This window comes from Camellia sinensis, chromosome 13 (assembly GCF_055761805.1).
Source record: "Camellia sinensis isolate YWXY chromosome 13, ASM5576180v1, whole genome shotgun sequence".
Taxonomy (NCBI): domain Eukaryota; kingdom Viridiplantae; phylum Streptophyta; class Magnoliopsida; order Ericales; family Theaceae; genus Camellia; species Camellia sinensis.
The window spans coordinates 31,579,957-31,585,956 of NC_138973.1; the positions used below are offsets into that span (position 1 = coordinate 31,579,957).

The window sequence follows — 6,000 nt, forward strand, 5'->3', positions numbered from 1 at the left end:
ATTTTAAACGAACAATTTAAACAGAAAATTAGATGATTGTATAAAGGTTTTAAATGTCTTGAAAGTACAAGGACTTCTTTGGAACAATTAACAATCAAAAGAAAAAGTATTCAAATAAACAAAAATAACTCCAAATGAAATTATCCAAATTTACAAGAACTGCAAGTCACAAATTACAGAGAACAAAACTACTTCTAACTGGATAATCTACTTCTAAAATAAAGACTAAGTTATTGTTGGATTGTTGATCTCCCTTCTTTCTGCAAACTTCTAGCCTTTATAGTTCTTCTTTCTCCTCTTTCCTTGAACCATGATCCTATTTCCTTTGGAAACTGCAGGCCACTAACCTCTAACTGTTGTTGCTGCTGCTGCTACAACTATCCCATTTCCCTTAGAAACTGCAGGCCACTAACCTCTAACTGCTGCCGCAACTACTCCATCATTTCCAAGCCTTCAAACTTTAACAATTCTTCATATTTCCTGTCGAACTAACTTTGCTCCATACTGCCACATGCCCCTCATCATTTTGAACACTAAATCGACAAAGAAAACCTTTCCTTCATAAACCAATTTTCACACAAATTAGTTCACTAAGCCAACAATTATTTAATAACTGCTTCATGACTATTTTTAACAATTCATGCACTTAAACAATTCTTTCCTACCTTGTATCTCTTTGATCAAATGAAAGACTTTTACTTTTGACTTTATTGCCATATGTCATCATTCAATTGATCCACCCGTCGATAGGAAATTTACGAAAATAAGTGCAACAATATGATACCCATTTTCACATGAATACACACAATTTTCTTTTGAATTTGCAGCAATTGTGCATTAAGGTTGTGTTCAATCTTAAATTCGGGGAAGGAATTAAATAATTGAAATAGAAGTTAATTTTTCGGTAAATTCCACCATTGGTCCCTTTAATTTGATCGAAATTTTACTTTGATCCTCAGTTTTAATTTGGACAATTTGATTCCCTATATACTTTCAATTTTGTTACAATGAGATCTCTCTATCATGCGTTGTTGACCTTTTAAATGGAAAAAAATCACATACAAAACTTAAGAGACTAAAGTGAAACTCGGTGACGTTTAGTAGAGCTTCTCTCTCTCTAGTTTGAGAGCTTCTCTCTCTAAACTTTTCTCCCCCTAGGGTTTCCCGAGTTGGTGGCTGGTGGTGGTGGGGGAGGGGTTTCCGGCGGCCTCCGGCCACCTCTCCCCTTCCCCTACCCCTCTTTTGCTCTTTCCTTTCCTTTTTTGCTTTCCCATAACTTGGAAGCTTTGCCTTCCATCCTCTCCCTCCTTTGTGAGGTGTTTTCCCCCACCCATTCACTCTGGGAGTGGCCTTCTCAGATCCACGCCTTCACCGCCTCTGCACTGCCGTCTTCTCCATAGCCACCGCCTTCTCTTCCTCGCCGGTCGGATTCGTCTTCTCCATCGCCGCCTTCTTCATAGCCACCGCCTTCTCTTCCTCCCTCCTTTGCCGACGCCAAATTCGCCTTAGCCACTGCCTTCACCGACTCTTCTCCGCTGCCTCTTTCTCGCCGGTCTTCTCCATCGCCGGATTTGTCGACGCTGCTGTCGGATTTGCTCAGTTGTGGGTCTATCTTGTTTGGTTTTACTTTTGTTTGTTTTTTTTGTTTTTCTTTCAACGGTTTGTGTTGTTTCTGGGTTTGTTTGGTTCTTAGAGTCCATCTGTGCGTTTTTGTTTAGCTTACCCTCATTGTGGTTGGGATCTATGATTTATTTCGGACATGCTCTATTGTCGAAGTTTTATGATCGACTCTGCATCGCAGTACGAGCACGAGTACGATATGTACGTCTGAATATTTTCATAATTTTCTTTCTTGGTGCTTCTTGCATTATTTTCTCTTTGTTTGGTGTAAGTTTTGGGTTAAATGGACTCTTGTAAATGCCGTTTTGGCTTTATTAATTGAAATATCTCTTCCGATCAAAAAAAAAAAAAGTGGAACTCAAAATAAAATAAAGGGACCAAAGTTAACGTTTGCTAGGAAGTTTCAATTTGGCATGATTGAATATATGCCACATGCCCCTAATCTATTTTATTTTGTTATTTTTGCTGTGGAACAAGTAAAATCCTTCAAACTTACAGCCCAAATAACTAGTATCGTTCCTTTGTTTGGATTCTTTTAGATTGTGTTTGGTTGAAGGATTTGATGAGAGAAATAGAAAGGGAAAAAAAAAGGCAATCCCACTTCTTAACGATGCTGCAGCAAGCCTTCACGGTAGGCTTACAGCTTGGGAAAAATTGTTACTAGCTTGATTCTTGGGAAAATTCATGTACTTTTCCTAGTAGCAAACATAGAGTATTTTTTCTTACCTGTATTGTTCCTTTTGCAGATAGCCAATCGACATTGAAGCATGCTTGTTGAAAATATGATATCACCAGGTGGTCATGTTGCAATAGAAACAAGGATAACCTCTCCCTTTCCAATAAATTTGTCCAAGGTGTTGCTCAGGAACAAATCCAAGAATTTAGTCAACCTCCAATTTCTGATTCACCTCGTAAGCAAGATTTGGCTACTACTTGAGCAAAGGTACATTCTATGGCAACACAAGACACAAGTATTGTGACCATAAAGGCAAAATATGGAGAGATTTTTATTAAATTTTAGGCTTCCAGTGTTGTCGGGGATGGTTGAGTTTCAACAAGAAGGGGCAAAGAGGCTGAACTAGGATGGAACTTACAGTGTTAAGTATCAAGATGATGGCAATAATTGGATTTTAATAGCTTGCAACGAGGAACTCCGTGATTATATTAGTAAATCCAAATCATTGGGGAAGAATATAATCACAATGTCACTTGAGCCAAATTACAATAATTTTGTTCAAGGTGTTGCCCAGGAGTACATCCAAGAATCTAGTCAACCTCCAATTTCTGATCCAACTCGTAGGCAAGATTTGGCTACTACTTGCCCAAAGGTACATTTCTAAGGCAACACAAAGATGCAAGTATTGTGACCATAAAGGCAAAATATGGAGAGAATTTTATTAAATTTAAGCTCCCTGTGTTGTCGGGGATGGTTGAGTTTCAACAAGAAATGGCAAAGAGGCTAACTTGGAGGATGGAACTTACAGTGTCAAGTATCAAGGTGATGGCAATAATTGGATTTTAATAGCTTGCGATGAGGAACTCTGAGATTATATTTGTAAATCCAAATCACTGGGGAAGAATATAGTCACAATGTCGCTTCAGCCAAATTACTAATTGTGCACCTTAAACCCTTGTTGAATATCCATCTATCACTCTATTTGTTTGTGGAATTCCTGGTTTATGAATTTGTTGCTTTTCCATTTATTAATGAAGTACATTAATTGTAGTTCTCAACGAAAATGTTAGCATATCACCTATGAACCCCAACAAGAGAACAAAGGCAAAAGTTCAACAGCAAGCACATGAAAACATGGACTGGACATCAATAAGTCAGTCCACACGGCAAACTTCATAGTGTCTTATTAATTGTAGTTTTCCATTTTGAAGAAATATAGGGTGTACCCGATGCACAAAACTCCTACTTAAGTGGGGTCTAGGAAAGGGTTGATGTACGCAGCCTTACCCCATAAACAGAGAAGTTGTTTCCGTAACTCGAACCCATGACCACCAGGTCACCAAGGGCTAGCTTTACCACTACGCCAGGCCCACCCTTCGGGGTTGTAGAAATGTACTATTGAAATTTTATAGTATCACAGCTCAACAAGTCATTCATTAACCGGATTTCAGATCGTTAAGCGATACCAAATCGGTGCTGGAGCTTCCTTCACCTGATGTCCTTGATAATGTATGTCCTACAATTCATTCCAATAAACCATTAATTGCTATCCAAACAAGGCATGATAATATGAAAATATATCGGGTTAGCTTTTCTCCAGTGACTGAACAGTCCAATCAAATGTTTTCTACCACAAGGGAGCATATGCCAAAAAGGAGAAGATTATTACCAATGCAAAGTGGTTGTTGACATCACGGTGGTGTGCCTCGTCTGCTCTTACAACCATGACCACATCACGGAGAGTGGAGTCAGGCGGCAGCTGGCAATAATCAATGGTAATTGCCGGAGCAGGGACATTCTCAGTGTTCCCCTTGTCCAACTCCTTCAGAAACTCGGTGTAGGAATGAATTGCCTCCTCCTCCAAGTACCCAACCACGCGATGAGCCAGTTTTGGCGAAATGAGGTATGCCAAGAAGTAAGCATTGAAGAAAACCCCCTGGACTGTGAACACGAGGGCACACTCGTACCACCTTGGCTTGGTTACCTCCATGAAAGTCATGAGGTGCATACCTTCGTTTTCTGCTTCATCCAACAATGTCTTGATCCAACCACCGCTGTGCTCAAACTGCCTCAATGACTTGCAATGCAACATCATCCCTCCAACCATGCCCGGGACAGCAGCACGGTTTCTAGCATCATTGCACGACATCCAAATCGTCTCTGTTTCATACCGTGCACATATTTAGACCACAAATTTTGATCTAAATTTTTTTTCACTATTCACAAATTTAATTGCATTTTTTCCAATAAAAAGTGTCAGAACAAAAAAAACAATAAAAAAAAAAATTTGGAGAGAATTTATTGCATCATCTTACATATCTGGAAAAATACATCGGTAGGGTATCTAAGAGCCTTAACGGTCCAATAAGCAATTTTGACCAAGAACGTTAGAGGGACATGGTGCTTCTTCAAATCAATTGACAGGTCCGATTTGTAGGTCTCCCATGGCCATTCCATTAAAAAGCCAACATCAACAGCCATATATTAACAACACCATCAAATTAAATCCATATATTTGGTTACATAACAACTCAAAAGAGGCCCTTGTTGTGTGAGGAAATAAGGGATCTTCACTAACTTTATTTGTAGTTTTTTTATTAGCAATTGATATTAAATACGTATGAACTCGTGAAGAAAGAAGAAAATAGTCTCGGGAGGCCTTAACATGAGAGTTTCTTTTATTTTATTTCATTTAACTTATAACTTGAAAAAGATAAGTGGGTCACCTCAAATAGTCTCTTCAAAGTTTTTAACTATAAGCAATTTTAGAGAATGTTTGGTAATAGAAAATTGTTCGCAGTTTTAAAAAATAAATAAAAACCATCTATAAATAAAATTACAAGTCAAGTTCCACCATATTCGCACGGCGACTCATCGTCGTCAAACCCCAAAAAAAAGTGATCGAAATCCAGGAAAAGCGCGAAGTCTGGAATGAAATTTTTTTCCCAAGAAACGCTTTGTTTGGTGTGTGCTCTGTATTGTGGTTTGTTTTTTTGGTTTTGTAAGGGTTCAAGGGAGGGTTTTATTTAGGGCTAATTACACTAATGACCCTTATAGTTTAGGTTTTGTGTCACTTTGGTTCTTGACTTTTTAATTGTGACACATTTAATCTTAAATTTTGAATTTTATTTCAAATAAAGTCAATTGAAGATATCATTGCTTAATTTTGAGGGTAAAATCATCAATTCGATAAAATATAAACTAATTTGACAAAAATAAATGTCAAAAAAATATTTTTTAATTTAAAAAAATTATTTCTACCCTCTAAAGATAAAATTATGTAAAATTAATAAATCTTGTAGACATTTATTTATTTATTTATTTTTACCAAATTAATTTTATTATGTATGTTGATGATGATCATGTAATGTGTGGTTGTTTTTATTTTCATTAAATTAGTTTCTATTTTTTCAAAAGTCAAATATGACGACAACGATCTATTAAATTAAAAATCCAAAACTAAAAATATTTTGTATATTAAATATATCGATTACACATTAAAATCTTAACAACCACCCATTAAATGATCATCATCCAAACACTTAATAAAAATAAATTTGGTAAAAATAAATAAATAAATAAATAAATATCTAAAATATTTATCAATTTTACATAATTTTATCTTTGGTGGACAGAAATAATTTTTAAAAATTTAAAAATATTTTTTTGACATATATTTTTGTCAAGTTAGTTTATATTTTATC

At 36.4% G+C, this 6,000-nt stretch overlaps 1 pseudogene; it reads right to left on the reverse strand.

Moving 5' to 3' along the window:
• Window positions 1–1,354: 1,354 nt before the first annotated feature.
• On the reverse strand, window positions 1,355–4,777 carry LOC114264172 (ubiquinol oxidase 2, mitochondrial-like; annotated as a pseudogene).
• Window positions 4,778–6,000: the final 1,223 nt, after the last annotated feature.